This window comes from Saccopteryx bilineata, chromosome 11 (genome assembly GCF_036850765.1).
Source record: "Saccopteryx bilineata isolate mSacBil1 chromosome 11, mSacBil1_pri_phased_curated, whole genome shotgun sequence".
NCBI classification, from domain to species: Eukaryota; Metazoa; Chordata; class Mammalia; order Chiroptera; family Emballonuridae; genus Saccopteryx; species Saccopteryx bilineata.
In genome coordinates, this window is record NC_089500.1 from 5,656,486 (window position 1) to 5,678,148 (window position 21,663).

At 46.8% G+C, this 21,663-nt stretch overlaps 1 protein-coding gene and 1 long non-coding RNA gene across 2 annotated transcripts in view; one reads left to right on the forward strand and one right to left on the reverse strand.

Moving 5' to 3' along the window:
- The window catches only part of SOCS6 (suppressor of cytokine signaling 6), a 37,619-nt gene extending 34,734 nt beyond the window's left edge, over positions 1-2,885 (reverse strand). The window contains exon 1 of the mRNA XM_066246222.1: positions 2,689-2,885. The gene's annotated coding sequence lies outside the window, so the exon portion shown is untranslated. The remainder of the gene's footprint in view (positions 1-2,688) is intronic.
- A 168-nt stretch (positions 2,886-3,053) lies between these two features.
- Positions 3,054-21,104, forward strand: LOC136315024 (uncharacterized). Its single transcript, XR_010727457.1, has 3 exons — positions 3,054-3,670; positions 20,285-20,439; positions 21,035-21,104. It is a non-coding gene; the product is annotated as an uncharacterized lncRNA (long non-coding RNA).
- Positions 21,105-21,663: the final 559 nt, after the last annotated feature.

Here is a 21,663-nt window from a genome sequence, read left to right on the forward strand (position 1 = left end):
CCTTTTCTGGGCCACGGACCGGTTTAATGTCAGAAAATATTTTCACAGACCGGCCTTTAGGGTGGGACAGATAAATGTATCACGTGACCGAGACAAGTGTCAAGAGTGAGTCTTAGATGGATGTAACAGAGGGAATCTGGTCATTTTTTAAAAATAAAACATCGTTCAGACTTAAATATAAAAAAAGGGAAATAATGTAGTTATTTATTCTTTCTCTGCAGACCGGTACCAAATGGCCCATGGACTGGTACTGGTCCACAGCCCGGGGGTAGGGGAACCACTGCTCTACAGCATAATAGATTAGCCATAACACAGGAAGGCCGAGCTCACTGTCAGTCCAACTTAAATCACTGGCCCACTGCCGTGCCTACTTTACCACCTTTGGATCAATCTGGTCACACAAGAAAGTTTCTCCTTTCCATGGCATATGCTAGGATGATACACTCCTCCCCCATAAAAAGAATAAATTGTCCAAAGTGCTCAAACACCATGGACACACCACTGCCACAACTGGAGGCCACGAGGGGAGGGACAGGGACAAAGAATTGAAAGAGACAACCTTCACCTGCCTCACAAGATGCAACAGCAAATGGGTCGCTTACATGTCCATGGTACCAAATATTAACATATAGTTGCACACGCACACCCATTAGTTGTACCAGACAGTAAATAAATCAAGACCATACTGCAACATTGTTCCCTACCAACCCATCTCACAGGGCTGCCTATTTCAGAGAGAAGAACAGTTTAATTGCCACAAACTTCCTTTCTTCAGCGTATATTACAACTTTTACATGAGATCTCAAAATGACTTCCGTGAGCAACATAAAAGATACTTACTATCAGTAACAGGACAGTTTTCTGACAACTGACCACCACGGGGAAAGCTGAAGAATGACCTGTGAGGAGTGAAATTAATACGAAAAAAGACAGTCTTGAGATTCTTGTTTCCGTTCTGTACCAAGAGGGCCATTGAAAGGAACCCTCAGGACCGAGAAGTGAGTAGGAATATAGCCCGTACAGCCGGCTTGTCCTCCCACGTCATGGAACAGACCAGGTCAGTGGGTTCACCAGAACCCTTTCTGAGCCACTCCCTGCAAGGCGCTGCCTGAGGAGGGCACTGGGGAGCCCTGAGGGGGGGGTCCCCGAGCCTTCTTAGTACTGTTTAAGGCCTTCCAGTCTCCCCAACAAAGAGGGGAGGGCCTGTGGACTTCCTACCAACTCAGAAGACACTTGAGGACCATAAGAAAGAGGACACGTGTTTCAAAGAGATGCTGAAGAGGGTCCTAACACAGACCAAGGTTCCGGTGGATAACCTGCCTGATCCTCACCCAGACCACACAGTAGCAAGCACTTGGCAAACCCCAGAGAGTAAGTTAAGTTCTTCTAAGAATCCTTAGAGTCACCCATCAGAGTCAGCTTCCCCAGAGGCAATAAGAGAACATCAGGAAAGGTGCTGGAACCTAAGGGTGGAGACCACCCATTCCCATCACTGCGGGAGAGATTCCAAACCTCACCACCTGCCCCCCTGGTGACCCGGCCCTGAGCAGCCCGAGGAAAGTTTTATCACAGGCCTTGTCTGGGGGCTGCACCTGTGAAACTTGGTCAACCATGTCATTCATGTTTTCAAAACAAGGCTGGACTCTCCATGGCGCTAAATATGCCGCTTACAATCCATTCATTCAAGGAAGTGAAGCGTATTTCATGTATTTGCAGGGTTAAGAGAAACCGTCAGGAGAAAGAGCCTCCAGAGGTTGCAAATACTCCCCATATTTCACCTAGAAGGAGATGACAGCTCACTTTTGTTTGATGACAAATATGTCTTTATCCCAAGGAACACGTTCAGTTAGAAACGTGTTTGGGAACCGTTCAGCGTCCCATTTATGTTATTACGGTGATGCCCATCTCCTGGTCCAGGGCAGAGACGGTCAGGGAACCTGTGTGGCTCTGAATTCATTCCATTTTCGGTTTCCTTCACGGAAGCCTGGTCTCCCGCGTGTGCCCACCTGGCCCTAAATCCCAGCTGTGGGGATGAGGCCCCGAATTCCACATTCTGACTGGAAGGACGTTGGCACACAGATCCCTGCACACAGCCCAAGTTCTGTGCCAGGACCCGCACTGGGCATGTAAACAGTGCTGCCCCGCGACGAGCCACCACGGTGTCCCCGAAGTTGCCAACTCCTGGAGCAAACTGGCCCCCGCGGCCTGCCTCGCTTCCAGGACATCTTCTGGACACCTCGCTGCCCCGCAAATGAACTGCCCCCCCCCCGCCGCCCCGCCCCGGGCCCTCAGGTCCCCCGGCCGGGCCAAGCCAAGCTGTCCGCGGGGTCTGAGCGGCCCGGGCGCGGGGTGTGCGACGCGGGGTGGAGGGCGCAGGCTCCGCGCCGCCGCCCCAGGCCGCGCCGAGCCCCGGCCTCTCGCGGCCGGCTGGGGCCACGAAGGCGGCGGCCGGGCGGCGCGCGGCTGCCCGGGAGGCCGGGGCGGCCTGGGGCGGCGGAAGCAGGCCTCGGCCTCCCGCCGGCTCCCCGGATGCCGCTCCCCGCCCGCCGGGCGCGGACGCGCAAGGCCTTGCGCCGCCCGGCCCCGAGGCTGCAGCGCCCGCCGGGCCCCGCCGCCCCGGGAAGCGGCCACCGAGCAGGAGCAGACGCAGCGCCCGGCCCCGGCCCGGCCCAGCCCGCAGACGCTCACCGGAGGCGGCCGCTCCGCTTCCTCGCCCAGCGCCGGCGCGACTGCCGCGCTCGGCCCTCCTCCCGCCGCCTCCCTCCTCCGCTTCCTCCTCCTCCTCCTCCTCCTTCTCCTCCTCCTCCTTCTCCTCCTGCTCTCGTCTTCCTCCTCCGCCACCGCCGCCGCCGAGCGGGCTGCCCCGCGCCCTCCACTTAGCCCGTGGCACAGGCGGGCGTACGGCGCGGGGGGCGGGGGCGCGCGGAGGCCAGGGGCGCGCTAGGAGCGTCCGGCGGGGGCGCACGAGGAGCGGCGGCGCGCAAGGGGCGGGGGCGCGCTAGGGGCCTCCGGCTGGGGGGCGGGGGCGCGCGGGGGGCGGGAGCGCGCTAGGGGCGTCCCGCGCGGAGCACGGGGTACGCGAGGAGCGGCGCGGGGCGAGTGTACGCCGGAGCGGAGCGTTGGGGGCCCCGGGGACGTCCCGCGGTGCACTGGGGTCCGAGCCGCGCCTACACCCTTGCTCCCCCGGGAGGCACTCCTCTGACTACAGGCCTCCCCTCTGCTCCCCGCAAAGGGCCTGCCGACGCGGTAAAGGGCAGCGCTCCCCGCCCTCCTGGTCGCCCCTCACCCTGCTGGCCCCTGAGACCGAGGCTCCGTCACCTGCCTGGTCCCCGCGGGGAGGGACCCGGGACAGGGCCGCCGCGGGGAAGCCCTTCCCACACTCCCTCGGGCTTAACCGTGAAATGTGCTCGTTGGTAGAAAGCTTGGTCGCTGTCTCAGGCCACCCACTTCGCCATGCGGTCCTCCTTAGTGGCGTCGGCCACAGGGAAGCCTTCGCTCCGGCTTCTGCCGCCGAGTTCCAGGGTGCTGTGATGCCAGTGCCCTGACTCAGCTCTTTGGAAGTTGGCCGAATGTGCTACTAATGTGTAGCAACAACAGCAACAGTTGATTTTTGTCAATGGGAATCCACAGGAAAAAACTTTATTTCTCTTTTGATGAAAAGCCATTTCAGGTAAGTATCCATCTAGTCTAACTTGAATTTTTGGTGACTTTAAGTGGTCCGGGCCGGGCGGCGGGGTCGCCCAGTTGGTTATGGCGTCCTCCTGACTTGGTGAGGTTGTGGGGATTGGATCTCTGGTCAGAGCACATACAAGAATCAACCAATGAGGTCATGAATAAGTGGGACAACAAATCAATATTTGCCTACCTCTCCCCTTTCCTCTCTGTCTCTAAAAAATGAATAACAAAACTTTTTTTAGAAAGTTCTGTGTCTGCAATAATAGGGATTTTTAAAAATGGAAACAAAGAAAGGGTAGGGGGAAAAATTCTTCAAGTTGGTCATGTGTGAATTTATACTTGAATTATACCACAATAAAGCTGTTATTTAAGAAAAAGTTCCACTAATTGATCTTACTTTCTAAAAATGTATGATGTACAAAACTCATCTAAACACAATATCTAGATTAATAATTTAAACGTTGGTTTGTCGGGTCTGACCTGTGGTGGCGCAGTGGATAGAGTCCACCTGGAATGCTGAGGTGGTGGGTTTGAAACGCTGGGCTTGCCTGGTCAGGGCGCATACAAGAAGCAAGCAGTGGTCGGCTACAGTGAAGCCACTATGATCTCCCTCCCTCCCTTCGTCTCTCTCCCCCTCTCTAAAATCTATAAATCAAATCTTTAAAAAATATATTTAAAAACTGGGTTGGTCAGGTGATTCAGTCGGTTTGTGTGACCGAATAGTATAAATAAGGTTGATGTCATCTGCTGTGTGTGGTTCACCAGACCACTGTCATCTTCTTTCCCAAATTTCAATGCAACTCAATTCTCAAATATCTCATCACAGTGGACTTAGGCTGAAAGAGTCGTCGGAGAGGTAAGTGGTCATAACAAGGAGTACTTAAAAGAGAAGCAAACTCTTGCACCGCACTGCCTCTTGTTTTAAGCCCTTTCTAAAGTAGGCGTAGGGTGGATCGCAGCATCTGGGGCACAAGCCTCCATCCCTGATCCCAAGACAAGGGTCTGGACATTGTGCAGCAGGGCTGGTGAGCACTGAGCATGCAGTGGGCTGGGTTTGGGACACATAGTCAGGACCCTGGGCTTTTGAGTCTGGCAGAGCCGGTCTGGCATCTTGGCTTTGACAGTTCAAGTTGTAGCCTCAGTTTCTACTTCCATAGAAGGGGTATGGTGGGAGGGGAGGGGTCTTTGATATGAACTATGTCAAGCAGTTGTGACGATTACATGGGACAGGGCACAGAAACCACTTAACCTGGTGCCTAACCCATAATGATTGCCGTTAGGCGGGAATGTATGTTTTCTGGGCCATTACGATCTTTGGTGTATATTATCTCCTTTCATTTTAACAACAATCTACAAGGCCAGCATTATCATCCCACTTTACAGATGAGGAAACAGGCTCCTAGTAGGCAAGTATAAGTAGTAAATGACATTCTGAAAGTCACACTGCTACTGTGGGAATTAAGATTTAGGTCTCTCTGACTCCAGAACATGAGATTCCTAACTGCTGAATTAAGATAATAGGGATAACAGTACAATAATACAGCAACTGTCTTAGTGTAGAGAAGTGGGTGGTTTAAATATACTATGTATTAAAAAAAAAAAACTCCATTCTTGGCTGAATTCCAAGCACTGTTGGCTGTACACCATCCCACCTGTCCTTTTATCAGCACCTCATTCCCCTTGGGGGGAATTCTTTTTTTTTTTTTTTTTTTGAATTTTTGTAAGAGTTTATTTGAGCCAAACTGATGACATATGCCAGGGAGCAAGATCTCAAATGCTCTCTGGCTTTTTTGTTTGTTTGTTTTGTTTTGTTTTTTGGTTTTTTTAGAAAAATGAACATTGTTATTTGCAATTTTCACAACTGACAGCAAACCATTAGCCATATCTGAAACATCAGTCAAGATTATTTCTGGTATCTTACTCTATAAATTTGAATATATTAGTGTTTAGGCTGTCTAAGTGGGTAGAAAATGAGATTTGCTCACATGGAGTTAGAAGAAATTACAGATTTGCTGCCCTGAATAAATAATCCTAGTTCACTGAAAATTTGATTTTTAGCAAATATGTATCCTCTGTACAGGATCCTCCATGAAATATCCATTACGCATTAGGCTACAGTGTACCAACTTGTGCAGTGAAATAGAATCCTTGGTATACAGTACTGATTATCAAATGTAAGGGAAAATAAATACAATTTTTGTTGTCAAATTCTGTTAATGAAGGATATAATGAAATCATAATTCCAAATTGCAAGTGTTTCTTTCATGTTCATTATACATTGATTTTTTTTATTTTTGTCATTATACAAAACAAAAACCAGCTTTTTGTATTTCAAAATGGAAAGACTGCCAGAATCACTGCTTCCAGAGCAGGGTTTTTTTTTATTAATTTTAATGGGGTGACATTGATAAAATTGTCTTCCGTCACCTTATAACTGGTTTTCTTTGTGCCCCTCCCCTCCCCCAACCCCCTCCCTCGCCTCCCCCCCACCCTGTAACCCCAACACTGTTGTCCATGTCTCTGAGTCTCATTTTTATGTCCCACCTATGTATGGAATCATATAGTTCTTAGTTTTACCTGATTTACTTATTTCGCTCCGTATAATGTTATCAAGGTCCATCTATGTTGTTGTAAAAGATCCGATGTCATCATTTCTTATGGCTGATTGTATTCCATAGTATATATGTACCAAAGCTTTTTAATCCACTCGTCCTCTGATGGACACTTGGGCTGTTTCCAGATCTTTGCTATTGTGAACAATGCTGCCATAAACATGGGAGTGCATTTCTTCTTTTCAAACAGTGCTATGGTATTCTTGGGGTATATTCCTAACAGTGGTATAGCTGGGTCAAAAGGCAGTTTGATTTTTAATTTCTTGAGGAATCTCCATACTGTTTTCCACAGTGGCTGCACCAGTCTGCATTCCCACCAGCAGTGCAGGAGGTTCCCTTTTCTCCACATTCTCCACAGCACTTACTCTGTGTTATTTTGTTGATGAGCGCCATTCTGACTGGTGTGAGGTGATGTCTCATTATGGTTTTAATTTGCATTTCTCTAATAATTATTGATGTTGAGCATTTTTTCATATGCCTATTGGCCATCTGTATGTCCTCTCTGGAGAAGTGTCTATTCATTTCTTTTGCCCATTTTTGGATTGGGTTGTTTGTCTTCCTGGTATTAAGTATTACAAGTTCTTTATACATTTTGGTTATTAACCCCTTATCAGACACATTGTCAAATATATTCTCCCATTGTATAGTTTGTCTTTTTATTCTGTTCTTATTGTCTTTAGCTGTGCAGAAACTTTTTAGTTTAATAAAGTCCATTTGTTTATCCTGTCTTTTATTTCACTTGCCTGTGGAGATAAATCAGCAAATATATTGCTGCGAGAGATGTCAGAGAGCTTACTGCCTATGTTTTCTTTAAGATGCTTAAGGTTTCACGGCTTACATTTAAATCTTTTATCCATTTTGAGTTTATTTTTGTGATTGGTGTAAGTTGGTGGTCTAGTTTCATTTTTTTTCAGGTAGCTGTCCAATTTTCCCTACACCATTTGTTGAAGAGGCTGACTTTACTCCAATGTATGTTCTTACCTCCTTTGTCAAATATCAGTTGTCCTTAAAAGTGTGGGTTTATTTCTGGGATCTCAGTTCTGTTCCATTGATCTATATGCCTGTTCTTATGCCAGTATCAGGCTGTTTTGAGTACAATGGCCTTATAATATAACTTGATATCAGGAAATGTGATACCTCCCGCTTTATTCTTCCTTTTCAAGATTGCTGAGGCTATTCGTGTTCTCTTTTGGTTCCATATAAAGTTTTGGAATATGTGTTCTATATCTTTGAAGTAAGTCATTGGTATTTTAATCAGTATTGCATTGAATTTATAAATTGCTTTGGGTAATATAGACATTTTAATGATGCTTATTCTTCCTAACCATGAGCACGGTATATGCCTCCACTTGTTCGTATCTTCCCTGATTTCTTTTATCAATGTTTTATAATTTTCCGAGACAAGTCTTTAATCTCCCTGGTTAAATTTATTCCTAGGTACTTTATTTTTTTGGTTGTAATGGTAAAGAGGATTGATTGATTATTTCTGACAGTTCATTGTTAGTGTATAAAAATGCCTCTAATTTCTGAGTATTGATTTTATATCCTGCCACTTTGCCGAATTCATTATTCAGGTCTAGTAGTTTTTTGACTGAGACTTTAGGGTTTTCTATATATAATATCATATCATCTGCAAATAATGATAGTTTTACTTCTTCTTTTCCAATTTGGATGCCTTTTATTTCTATTTCTTGTCTGATAGCTGTGGCTAGGACTTCCAGAACTATGTTGAATAAGAGTGGTGAAAGGGGGCACCCCTGCCTTGTTCCTGCTCTTAAGGGGATTGCTTTTGATTTTTGCCCATTGAGTATGATGTTGGCTGTGGGTTTGTCATAGATGGCCTTTATCATGTTGAGGTGTGTTCCCTGTATTCCCACTTTGCTGAGAGTTTTGATCATGAATGGGTGCTGGATTTTATCAAATGCTTTTTCTGCATCTATTGAAATTATCATGTGGTTTTTCTCCTTCCTTTTGTTTATGTGATGAATCACATTGATTGATTTGCGAATATTGTACCAGCCTTGCCTCCCAAGAATAAATCCCACTTGATCATGGTGTATGATTTTTTTCATATATTGCTGGATGCAGTTTGCTAATATTTTGTTGATTTTTGCATCTAAATTCATCAGGGATATTGGCCTATAATTTTCTTTCTTTGTGTTGTCTTTGCCTGGTTTTGGAATCAGAATTATACTCGCCTCATAAAAGGAGTTTGGAAGTCTTCCTTCCTCTTGAATTTTTTGAAATAGCTTCAGAAGAATAGGAGTTAGTTCTTCTTTGAATATTTGGTAGAATTCACTTGTGAAGCCATCAGGCCCAGGACTTACTTTTTTGGGAGTTTTTTGATAGCTGTTTGAATCTCATTTGTTGTAATTTGTCTGTTTAGGTTTTCTGATTCTTCCAGATTGATTTTTGAAAGATTATATGTTTCAAGGAATTTGTCCATTTCATCTAGGTTGTCTAGTTTTTTGGCGTATAGTTCTTCATAGTATTTGCTTACAATATTTTGTATTTCTGCTGTGTCAGTTGTTATTTCTCCACTCTCGTTTCTAATTTTATTTATTTGAGTCCTCTCTCTTTTTTTCTTGATGAGTCTGGTTAGAGGTTCATCGATCTTGTTTACCTTTTCAAAGAACCAGCTACTGGTTTCATTGATCCTCTGTATTGTTTCTTTAGCCTCTATGTCATTTATTTCTGCTCTGATCGTTATTATTTCCTTCCTTCTACTAGCTCTGGGCTTTACTGCTGTTCTTTTTCTAGTTCTTGTAGATGTAGGGTCAAGTTGTTTATTTGAGCTTTTTCTAGCTTCTTGAGGTATGCCTATAATGCTATAAACTTCCCTTTCAGTACTGCTTTTGCTGTGTTCCATAAATTTTGAGTTGATGTATACTTGTTATTGTTTGTTTCTAGGAATTTTTTAATTTCTTCCTTGATCTCATTGTTAACCCATTCATTATTTAATAACATGCTATTTAGTTTCCAAGTGTTTGAGTATTTTTCAGTTTTTCTGTTGTGGTTGATTTCTAGTTTCATGCCACTGTGATCAGAGAAAGTGCTCTATATGATTTCAATCTTCTTAAATTTGTTGAAACCGCTTTTATGCCCTAACATGTGGTCTATTCTAGAGAATGTGCCATGAGCGTTTGAAAAGAATGTATATTCTGCTGCTTTAGGGTGAAAGGTTCTGAAGATATCTATTAAATCGAGTTGATATAATATGCCCTTTAAGTCTGCTGTTTCTTTGTTAATTTTTTTTCTTGAGGATCTATCTAGTGATGTTAATGGGGTATTGAAATCCCCTACTATTATAGTATTGCTGTTGATCTCGCCCTTTAAATCCATCAATGTCTGCTTTATATATTTAGGTGCTCCTATATTAGGTGCGTAGATATTTATAATGGTTATATCTTCCTTTTGGATTGCTCCCTTTATCATTATGTAGTGACCTTCTTTATATCTAACTATAGTCTTTGTTTTAAAGTCCATTTTGTCTGATATAAGTATTGCTACCCCAAGTTTTTTTTTCATTTCCATTTGCTTGAAATATTTTTTTCCATCCTTTTATCTTCAGTCTGTGTGCAACTTTTGATTTAAGGTGTGTCTCTTGTAGACAGCATATGTATGGGTCCTGTTTTCTTATCCACGCAGCTACCCTATGTCTTTTGATCGGTTCATTTAATCCATTTACATTTAAGGTTATTATTGATATGTAATTGTTTATTGCCATTTTATTCTTTAAAACTGTATTCCTCTTTTGCTATATTCTTTTTCTCCTTTGATCTGTTTACAACAGGTCCCTTAGCATTTCTTGCAGCCTTGGTTTGGTTGTAGTGAATTCCTTGAGGTTTTTTTTTGTCTGTAAAGCTTTTTATTTCTCCTTCAATTTTAAATGATAGCCTTGCTGGATAAAGTAGTCTTGGTTGTAGGTTCTTGTTCTGCATTACTTTGAATATTTCTTGCCATTCCCTTCTGGCCTCAAGTGTTTCTGTTGAGAAGTCAGAAGTCATCCTTATGGGGGCTCCTTTGTAGGTGATAGTCTTTTTTTCTCTAGCAGCTTTTAATATTTTCTCTTCATCACTTAGCTTTGGTATTTTAATTATGCTGTCTTGGTGTTGATTTCTTTGGGTTTCTCCTTAATGGAGTTCTCTGTGCTTCCTGAATATGTGTAATGTTTTCCTGTCTTAATTGGGGGAAGTTTTCTGCTATGATTTGTTTGAACAAAGTCTCTATCCCTTGTTCTTTCTCTTCTTCTTCAGGAACCCCTATAATGCGGATGTTATTTCTCTTCATGTTGTCACAGAGCTCTCTTAGAGTTTCCTCAGACTTTTTGAGTCTCTTTTTTTTTTTTCTGCTCTGCTTCCATGCCTTTATTTATCGTGTCCTCTAACTCGCTGATTCGATTCTCAGCTTCATCCATCCTGCTTTTAATTCCTTCCATTGTGTTCTTTATTTCAGATATTGTATTTGTCATTTCTGACTGATTCTTTTTTATTATTTCAATGTCCTTTTTTATATCTGCTCTTTATTTAGGTGTTCGTAATGACCTATTGTTCTAATATCTTTGAGCATCCTAACAATCGTTATTTTAAACTCTGCATGTGGTAATTTGGTTATATCTGATTCATTTAGGTCCTTTTCTGGGGATTTCTCTTGGTTCATTTGTGTTGCATTTCTCTGCCTCCGCATTTTCTCTTCACGGGAGTGGCTGTGATCACGTACTCGGGTGCACAAGCCTTGGTGGCCTTGGCCTTTGCCCCGCCCCCGTGTTTGGCATTATGCTCGATCCTGAGGGCACTGGCGAGCACCTTTGCTCAGCTGTGGGTTTCCGCCTGTTTCCGGGCTTTCGCCCCACCCTTGCAGGAGGAGCCTGTTCGTGGAATGGCTGCTAGCCTTGGCTCTACTAGCAGGGCAGGACTGTGTGCCCACGCTCAGCTCAGTAGCAGAACTCCGCCTGTTCTGTGCTTTTGGCTGCACCTCCGCGGGAGGAGCCGGCTCCCAAGTCAGACCACAAGCCTGGGTTGCACGGGCGGGGCAAGGCTGTGCTCCTGCACCCTTGCTCAGGGGCTGGTCTCCACCCTTTCCGGGGTTCCTGCCCTTCTCCCACAGGCTGGATTACAGGCTGCCGGCAGCTGGGCTTGACTACTCCTCCCCAGCAGGGCAAGACTTAGTTCACACGTGAGCCCAGTGGTGGCCACCCGGCTTCTGCCCTTGCCGACAGAACCTCACTTCCACATTCCACCGCCACTCTCTGACGAGCCCTCAGCCGTGTGGGTGGGGGCGCTGCAGCTCAGACCCTAACACTCACTGCTGTAGCCCCGAAAGCTCCCTCCTTCTATGCGACTCTGCTCTGAATGCCGTGGGGGAGCTTGTTTGGCTGGTGTCCTGCTTCCCTTTGCTGGTATTGCTGTTTCCAGGGGAAATGTTCATTCAGATTCGGGGAGTGACTCGTCCCAGGGATTAGGGTAGCTGTCTCCCAAAATGTTTCTCCCTGTGCCTCCTAGATTACACTCTCTTCCTGCTACTCCAGTCCTCTCCTCTCTCCCTGTCCCCTGGAGCCCCGGGTGAGTGCTTGTGAGAGAGGTTTTCTGCGTTGTCCCTTTAAGAAAGATCCTGGGTCTGAGAAATCAGTCTCTTTCTCACAAACAGTATCCTGACTTGTTTCCAGATAAATACTGTCCTTATACCTTTTCTGGGCTCTGGGGCTGCAGGCTGGGGCTTTGTTCCTGGGGCTCAGGACCCTCCCCTCTCTGTTAAACTCACTTCATGCCACGGGAGTCTCTCCCAGCTGCCATTTGCTCCAGGTAGCTGGGCAGCCCTCTCCATGTTTCCGCTTTTCCTACTAGTCTCAGTGTGGCTTCTTCAGTGTTCCTTGGTTGAAGAGTCCTCTTAGTTTAGTCCAAAGTTGGTTTTTCCAGATTATAGTTCTTAAAATTAGTTTGTAATCCACTTGGGTTCTGGGAGGTGGATGTTGGTACATCCGCCTACTCCAGCGCCATCTTGTCTTCTGGCTTTTGTTTTTAGGTTGATAATCAACCTCAAATTAGATAATTTTGGCTGCAGTACGAAGGTGGATATTAAGAGGAAGAAAAGACTAGGAGAAAGCCCAGCAGAGATGATGAGCACTTACACTAGAACAATGGTATTAGGGATAGATTTAAGAGGATGTCTTTGAGAAATATTTAGAAGCTATTCTCAGCAGGATTTAGTGGTTGATTAGGGAGGCTACGGATGGGTGAGTTAAAAGAAGTCAAGGATGAATTACTTTTGGTTTAGGGTTGGAAGGCTGGGACAGAAACTGATATAAGAGATATAGGAATGTTGGATATGCTGATTTTGAGATGCCATATACAATCCAAGTGGATGTTTGGGGGGAATTCTTAACTTCTTCCCGCTCACGCCCAACATAGCTGGAAGGTGTGCTCATGACTGAGAGACTCGCCCAGGACTAACCCTGGAGCAAGAGATGTGAACATGGAGGTTCATGGGACAGGAGGGGAAACCAGATGCACCCTAGTCAGGTCCCGGAGCCAGGTTGTCCTTGGTGCCAGCCCCCGACAGCCTTTGAATACATCCCTGTTTTGCCCGAGCGCTCAGGACAGCACCATGGCCTCTGCTTTAGGCGCTAAAAAATGGCTTTGATTGCAACAGAGCAACGCCCCAGATGAACAGTATCACCCCCTCGTGGGCATGACGGGTGGATCCTGGTTGGGGTGCATGCAGGAGTCTGTCTGCTTCCCCTCCTTTCAGAAGGGGGAAAAGAGGAGGCCAGACTTGAGAGAATTGGGCAGACGCAGGTAGAATACAGTGGGTAGCCTTCCAGCCTCGTCCTGACATGCCAAGTACACTTTCAGTGCTAAGTGAACCCAGTTCCACACTCTGGACTTCCTCTCCCATGTCCTTCTACCCTACTGCCTGAGTGTCACAAGCAGCCTCCACTCATTCCAGCTTCCCTGTTTGCTATTTGTGCTGGGTAAAGGATGGTCCCCAACATTCATATCCTTCCCAGAGCCTCCACATGTGCCCCCACTTGGAAGGAGAGGGTCTTTGCATACGCAGTGAAGTTAGCATGAGGTCGTACTAGTGGGGTCGGGCCTCAATCCAATGCGATTGGTGTTTCTATGAGAGAAGAGACACAGAGACAGACATGCAGCAGGAAGACCTGTGGACAGTGCCCCCAAGGCAGACCTTGTGGTGATTTGGCCACAAGCCAAGGACTGTGGTCAACACCGGAAGCTAGGAGGAGGTGGAGAAGGATCCTCCTGTAGAACCTTGAGAGAGAGCACAGCGCTGGCAACACCTTGACCTTGTACCTGCTAGCCTCCAGAACCATGAGAGAATGTATTTCTATTACGTAAGCACCCAGTCTGTGGTACTTTGTGGTGCCAGCCATAGGGAACTATTAAGGTATTCCTGGGCCTTCCCGCCCCTCCCCCCGAGCCCCACCTCTGTTCTTTGTCATACAGTCACTGCAGCTCCTCCCAATCAAAGCTCTTACAGTTTCCCAATCACTAGTGTCACTATAGGCCCTGGTTTATCTAGAACAGAGCCAGGTTATAATGAACTCTGTGTTCCCTCTGCCCTTCCCCTGTAGTGTAACACAGGGACTCAGTGCCCCAGCATGCAGAGCTCTCACGGTCCTCTGCTCCCCTATCTTACACCTGGGTAACTCCGCTTCCGGACAGTCCCAGCCCTGTACCTAAGCTTATACTTTTCTTCCTGCCTGGAATGTTCTTCCATCTCACCCTGCCCTCTACATTGTTTCTCTATATTGACAATCTTACCCATTGCCTGTCACAGTTCAGATCCACCCCCATCAGAAGGGAGGTGGGCCTACTGAGAAAGCCCACCTCGGTCAACCCCTTAGAGCACACTTCACACTCTACCCTGGATGGCACCCCTTCTCCCATCTCCTCCGAATGCAGGACTTCTGTTTACCCATTTTTGGATTATGCGTAGTAGTGCCTTGAACAAAGACTGCACACAATTGGGACTCAAGAAATGTTTCATGGATAAATGTGACTATTAGATTCCTCTGTCCATCTATTGGAGACTGGCCTGGTGATGAAATGGGCTTTCAAAACGCTTTCAAAGATTCACTCTAAGGCAGTGGTTCTCAACCTGTGGGTCGCGACCCCGGCGGTGGTTGAACGACCAAAACACAGGGGTCGCCTAAAGCCATCGGAAAATACATGTTTATTATACAATACATTTTTAAATTTATTATACAATACATTTTTAAATTTATTATACATTTTTAAATTTATTATACATTTTTAAATAAAATATGTATTTCCGATGGCTTTAGGCGACCCCTGTGTTTTGGTCGTTCGACCCCCACCGGGGTCGCGACCCACAGGTTGAGAACCGCTGCTCTAAGGCATGGGGGCAGCTGGTTTAACCTTCGGGGAGTGAGAAGTAGCCCCGCCTTCCAGAACATGATTATTAAGGGGCAATGTCTGTGCTCTCTCCATTGGCCACTGGGTTCTGATCGCTGGGAACATGCCAACATCAAAGGAAGGATGCCAACCTCCCAGGACAAGGGGTACTGAGGATTTTCAGACCTGGAAGGGATGTGGGTACCTGTTGGCTTACTCAGAAAGGTAATAACACTTCGGCCAAATGGTGTTCGTAGGTGACAAGAGTCCCTGGTACATCAGGCCCAGCTTCACGTTATCTTCTGTTTCAGGTCGAAGATTTCTATGTGGAGACAATTCAGAGAAATCTCTCACTCCTGTCTTCCCTCTGTCTTTCCAGGACTCAGGGCCCCCTGACTGCTAAGGAGTCTTTCACTACGTAAGGGGACATTATGGATTCAGGGCAAAGCAATCCAGCAAATACCGCCTGCTCCCATAAGGAGTGAATGGCTAGTGTTTGTCTCTTCTGGAAGCTTAGGAGGAGGAATGTCCTAGAGTAGAGAATAACATCACATAAAATTCGCTCCCCCCATTCACCCTACAGTGGAAGAAGGTACTGCAATTCTTCCCTCCAAGAGGCAGAGAGCCAGAACTCATATGACCAGCTCAGCGTGGCCTTGAACTGCCATCTCTCCCCAGTGAGACCTCTAGCCTGGGTGGAATCACATTTCTGAAGGTTCCCTTCTCTACTGCAAGGTGAGAAGTTGTTAGCAAACTGAATTCAGAAGCTGGAAATCCGTAGCATGGTCAGCACATTCGGATAAAATGAATTTCTATCCATGTTTGTCATTCTAGAGCAACAGGGTGGCCTGGCGATCCAGAGGAAGGAAAACACACTGCCCTTCCTACGACACCAAGGAAGCTCTGTGTCAGAGCTTTGTTCTTGGAGATTGGGAGTTACAGAGTACAAATACCTCCCTGGCATCAAGAGCACATGTCAATGTCACTTGCTGTGGCCCTGGCCGGTTAGCACAGTCTGTTAGAGCAGGGCCCCAAAGCACCGAGGTTGAGGGTTTGATCCCTGATCCAGGCACATATGGGAAGTGAACAATGAACACACATCTATTATAAGTGGAGCAACCGATGAATGCCTCTCTCTCTCTCTCCCTCTCTCTCTCTCTCCCCTCTTCCTCTCTCTGTCTCTAAAATCAATCAATATAAGGAAATTAAATGTCACCAGTAGTTTATTACCCTGTGATTGTATGGTACTCTCATACTGTTATTTGATTCTCACATTATCTTTAATGTGTTTTTTTATAGCTAAGTGTTCCCCAAGTTACCTATGCAATTCTATTCCACAAGTTTATTTGTAACTTGGATTATAAATTCAATTTACAAGTCATTGTTTCTAAGGAAAAATGTGATGTTATAATTAAATGATACAACTAGAATCAATATTGAATCAGTCTGGAGATCCAGTACAGTATATGTGCTACAAAAGCCGTTCTGGGGCTGTCACGGTTGGCTCTGGAGGGATGGATAGCAAGTGGCCCAGCGGGTCCCATCAACGATGAACCCACCGGGTCTCAGCCTGTGAAAGGAAGAGCGCAGGAAGGCTTAGAGGGAGTCAGAGCCACAGAGAACTGGGCTGCTGGGGGCTGGCTTCCCATCTAAGCAGGGAATCTCAAGGAGGGGGTCACCAAAAAAACAGTTGAAAGGAATTTCCTTTTCGGAGCCCTGGGTATCGGTACCATGTTAGGTACTGCTGTGGGTTCAATGTGTCACCCAAAAGATATGTTGAAGTCTCAATCCCTCATACCTGTCCATGTGACTTTATTTGGGAATAGGGTCTTTGCAGATGTGGTCATTTTAATATGAGGTAATGCCAGGTGGGAGTGGGCTGTATCCACCCCCAACTGGCTCCTTAGGAGAGGAGTATTCATCAATGACCCACCAGGACAATGCCCTGCGAAGGCGCAGGTGGAGATGGGCATGCTGCTCCTATAAGCAAAGGCAGGAGAATTACTTCCAACCACTATACCCAAGAGGCAGGAAGGATTCTCCTCCGGAGCCTTCACAGGTGGCGTGGCCCCTGCCTGCACTCTGGTCTCAGACTTGCAGCCTCCAGCTCTGTGAGGGAACATGTCTATTGTCGTAAGCCACCCAGTGGGTTATTCCTGGCCAAAGGAGCCAAGGGAAGCTACACAAATAACTTAGAGCAGGGGAAGTCAACCTTTTTATACCTACTGCCCACTTTATTGTATCCCTGTTAATAGTAACCACCCACCAGTTCCACAGTAATGGTGACTTATAAAGTAGGGAAGTAACTTTATAAAATTTATAAAGCAGAGTTATAGCAAGTTAAAGCATATAATAATAATTACTTACCAAGTACTTTATGTCAGATTTTCGCTAAGTTTGGCAGAATAAATCTTTATAAAACAACTTAGTATAGTTAAATCTATCTTTTTATTTATACTTTGGTTGCTCCGCTACCACCTACCATGACAGCTGGAATGCCCACTAGGGGGCGGTAGGGACCAGGTTGACTACCGCTGACTTAGAGTATTAATCTCCTTCAAGGAGCAGAAGCAGCATCCTGTAGACTGCTGAGAGCCATGGAGCAAGGTGTTAACTTTCATCCACTCAATATTCAAGTATTTACTGAACATCTAGGTTCCAAGCATTTGTTCTAGGTGCAGGGGATAAGGGAGTGGACAGAGCAGCCCAGGCCTGACCTTAAAGAGATGTATTTAGTGGGAATGGGTGAAAGGAGGTAGAAGAAAGAGCCAACACCGAATTATTAAGCAATTGAACAACAAAAAAATTACAGATACGATATGTAGAAAATAAGGATGATGGGGTCAACAGTAACTGGAGAAGGGATCGGTGGCACTTTACACAGTTGTTCCAGGAAGGCCACTCCAAAGAAGTGACTTGAAGGAGGAGGAAGAGGAAGCATGGTTGCAAAGAAGCCGTCTTGGGAAATCTCCACACTGTGACAGAACTTGGTATATTTGCGGAACAAAGAAGACCGGTCCGGCTGGAGCACGGTGAAAGGTACTTGGGAGAAAGAAGATGAAGTCAGAATGGAGGCCGCGGCCAAATCTGGACAAGCCTCATGGGGACAGAGCTCCAGCATTAGTCTCAGAGCGATGGAAAGTAACGACCATTTTCATCAGGGGATGTTGCAAACTAGTTTTCATTTTTAAAAGGCCCCTCTTGTTGTCTGAATGGAGAATGGATTTTAGCAGGACCAAGTGGAAAGTAGGAGGAGTAGGGAGCCCAGGAAGACATGACGGCAGTTTGGACTAGAATGCGGGTCGTGGAAGTTCAGTGAATGGGTTTAGTTGGAGTTAAGAGTTCAATGGTGAAGGCCCTGGCCAGTTGGCTCACTGGTAGAGCACTGGCCTGGCGTGTGGAAGTCCCGGGTTCAGTTTCCGATCAGGACACACAGGAGAAGTGCCCATCTGCTTCTCCACCCTCTCTCCTTCCTTTCTATCTCTCTCTTCCCCTCCCACAGCCAAGGCTCCATTGGAGCAAAGATGGCCCGGGCACTGAGGATGGCTCTATGGCTTCTACCTCAGGCGCTAGAATGGCTCTGGTTGCAAGGGAACAACAGCCTAGATGGGCAGAGCATCGCCCCCTGGTGGGCATGCTGGGTGGATCCCAGTCAGGCTCATACAGGATTGTGTCTCTCTGCCTCCCCGCTTCTCACTTCAGAAAAATACAAAAAAAAAAGAAAGAAAAGAAAAGAAAAAAGAGTTTAACGGTGAACACAATTGATGAGCAAGATAAAAGTCATGGTGATTGTAAAACATATTTAGAAGTTCTTTGATGCTCCTTCTATGTTGTCCCTAGCTGACTAGTGAGGTTCACTTTACACGCCCCCCCAAATGCATACAAATTTATTTACTATAATTTTATGTGACACGGGAGCCCTCATAAGAGAATAAAACGTTAAAACCTTAACATCTGGAAAGAAGTAATTAGCTGGATTTTTAGAGTCAGAATTAAAACTGTAGCTTTATAAAATGTCTTCCAGCTGCCTCGGGTTCACAACAATCCCAAGTGTCTTTCAAAATAAAATTCCTTCTCCTCCTAGGTCAGTATTATCCATGTCTTGTTATTGGAAATATGGTACTATAGCCATAGTATAAGTAAACATCACTCAGTGACTGATTAATAAATAGAAAGCCCCTACACTAAATTAGAAAAAGAAATTTCTATTTCAAGGTCCAAGACATTCAACAATTACTCAATTCAGTCTCGTTTCATGAATATTTGTAAGATGTTCCAGACACAGGAAATTGGCTTTATTTTAATGATGCTTAAAATTCCTGAGAGAATTTCTAGGGGAAAAAAAATTACCCTTAAGCCCTACCCAGGGCAGGTTTCATGGGCCTGGGACCAGCACCTTACCCGGGAGGCCCACAGTCAGAAGAATATCACCATTGTGGGTTAACGTTCTGTAGTGGAATTCTGAATGGCCTTCTCCTTGAATCTGAATTTGTTAAGTGAAATCCCATGAGCAATGGCATATGTCCTAGGGCCCTGGAGCCCCCAGCTCACATGGTCCAGCTCCCACAGAGTCAGGCCCCTGCCCTAGGACCCACCTGCTCTCCCCCTCCTGGATGCCTAGGGCCCACCTCGGTTCTGTTGTGGGTAAGGGACCACAGCAAGTTGGCCTGGGGCGTGGCAGAAGCTGTCTCCACCTGGGCTGGCAGCACCATGGCTTATCCGGGGTGACTGGCAGGGCCAGGTGCTTGCCTGTCCTCATCCCAGGTACGCACTGTGTCCCTTGGCTGAAGCTGCAGTGCCTCAGGTAAGGCAGCAGGCCCGTGGGCAGGGGAGACGCTGCCTCCACTTTCCTGTCCCCAGCTCAGGCCGAGGAGTGCTGGCTCCACACTGAGGTGCGGTGGGGTGTGAGATCCGGGGAGCAAGCAGGACCCAGCCGGTGGCGAGCTGCACACACACCAGGCAGTGGGTAGGGGCACCTGGGAGGGTCTGCCCCTGCTCTGCGAGTGTCCTGGCCCCTGAGGGAGCATGACATAAACAGCCAATAAAAACCATCCTGATGGGTAGACAGATGGACCCTTAGGAACAAGGACCTTCTGAGTAATGATAGCATTTCTCAGAAATGCGTTATTCTTAGTCATCTACGTGATTCTGTTGTGGACTGGTAACTTCCACAGGAAGATCAGCAAATGTCATTTAAAAAAAACACTGTTCATGAAAAGGCATTTTGCTTCAGCTTGATCACTGTGCTGTTTACCCTGTCTTCCACTCAAACCCGTTCCCCGCCCCTCTCTGCCCTGCGCCTTGTCCGGGGGAGGCTACCCTCCACAGAGAGATCGCCTGGGCCGGAAGGCCTGCTGGCGTCCACGCGGGCCCAGCACTGTCAGGAGATCGTGTGTGAGTGGAGACCTGGAGCAGAGAGAGAGAACTTGGGGTGCTTGCTCCCCCCGCCCCCCCCCCCCGCATTGGGCTGCAGTTCAGACAGGGGCTGGCTTCCTCGGCTCTAGGTCTTGTGAGGGTGCCTCTCGGCCCCCCTTCCCCACTGGAGCTGTCCCCTTTTCTTGCCCAATCAGGCCGCTCTGGGGACTGGGCGGGGGTCATGGCTTCTCAATCTTGCTTTTCCAGGGTGTCATTGTCCCTTGCCAGTCCTGAGCTCTGCTCGCCGCCTTTCTCCTGCCTGTCCTCCATGGCTAAGCCCTCCAGGCCTGCCTCCTGCGTCTGCCAGCGCTCTGATTGACAGGGACCCGCTTTGGCACAGAAGGCTGATGGATGTGATTCAGGTCTGTTGCTTGGAGGAGTGTCACTGGAGTGGACAGTTTGGAACCACGCTGTCATTTTTATTTTCTGAATAATCCCTAGCACACTCTGGCAGCCTGGCATTGTGCTAACGAGGCGAGGCTGAACAGTGTGTCCCGGAGTCCTCGTCCCACAGACCTGTCGTTAGGGAATGTCACAGAGACACTGGAGAAGGGAAGTGAAGTAACTGTCCTGTTGCTCTGTTACTCGTAGCTCAGGAAGTCCAGGGAGAGATATAGGTGTGCTGGCACCTCACGTGTGTGGTCATTTTCCTGCTGGCCCACCTCCCCTGCGTGGGCAGGACCGGGGTGGACGGATAGCTGCTTCACACACACACACACACACACCCACACACACCTGCTATCCCCTTTCTTTTTAACCCCTGGGCCGGGCACTTAGTTCTGAGCTCAAAGGTGCCCGCAGCCCCTGCAGGACGCGGCAGCACCAACCTCCAAAGCGGTGCCAGACGCACCAGGCTCCCGGCAATCTTTGGGGACTGCTGCTCACGCTCATAGGTCCCCCAGGTCCCTCTCTCTCCTCCACTTCTCACCGTCTTCTCTTCCTGTCGGGGCTCTGCAGGCTGACGGTCAAATACCGGACAGGAAGATGACAGCCTTCCAGAGACTATCTAACCAGTTTCCAAGATTGGGTAAGGTCAACGCCTACAGCGATATCTGTAGAATAAAGCGTGTTCACAGTGGTTCTGTGTCCCTAGTAAAACCCTCATGTAGTTATTCCACCATTCTTTCATCCTCCTATGTGTACATATTAAAATACTTAACTTTTTGCTTTTTTTCAAAATTTTATTTATTGAGTCTAGAGATAGACGAGAAAAAGAGAGAGAGAAAGAGAGAGATAGGGGCATCAACTTGTAGTAGTTGCTTGTCATAAGTGCCTTGACTGGGCAAGCCCAGGGTTTCAAACCCATGACCTCAGCACTCCAGGTCAACGCTTACCCACTGAGCCACCGCAGGTCAGGCTCTTTCTTCTTCATTAACCCTATTTCAACTATAATTTCAGAGCCTCGCTTGCTTTTCTTTTTTTTTCAGATATCAGAGTTCAGAATAGTTGGTTGCATTTTCAAATGATGATTTAAAAAAAAATATTCACAGATAGTTCAGTCTCATTAGCTTCTAAAACATCTTAGAGATAACACTCAAATCGTATTCTCTTTGAGAACATAGTTAACTAATTAGTGTCAATCGGGA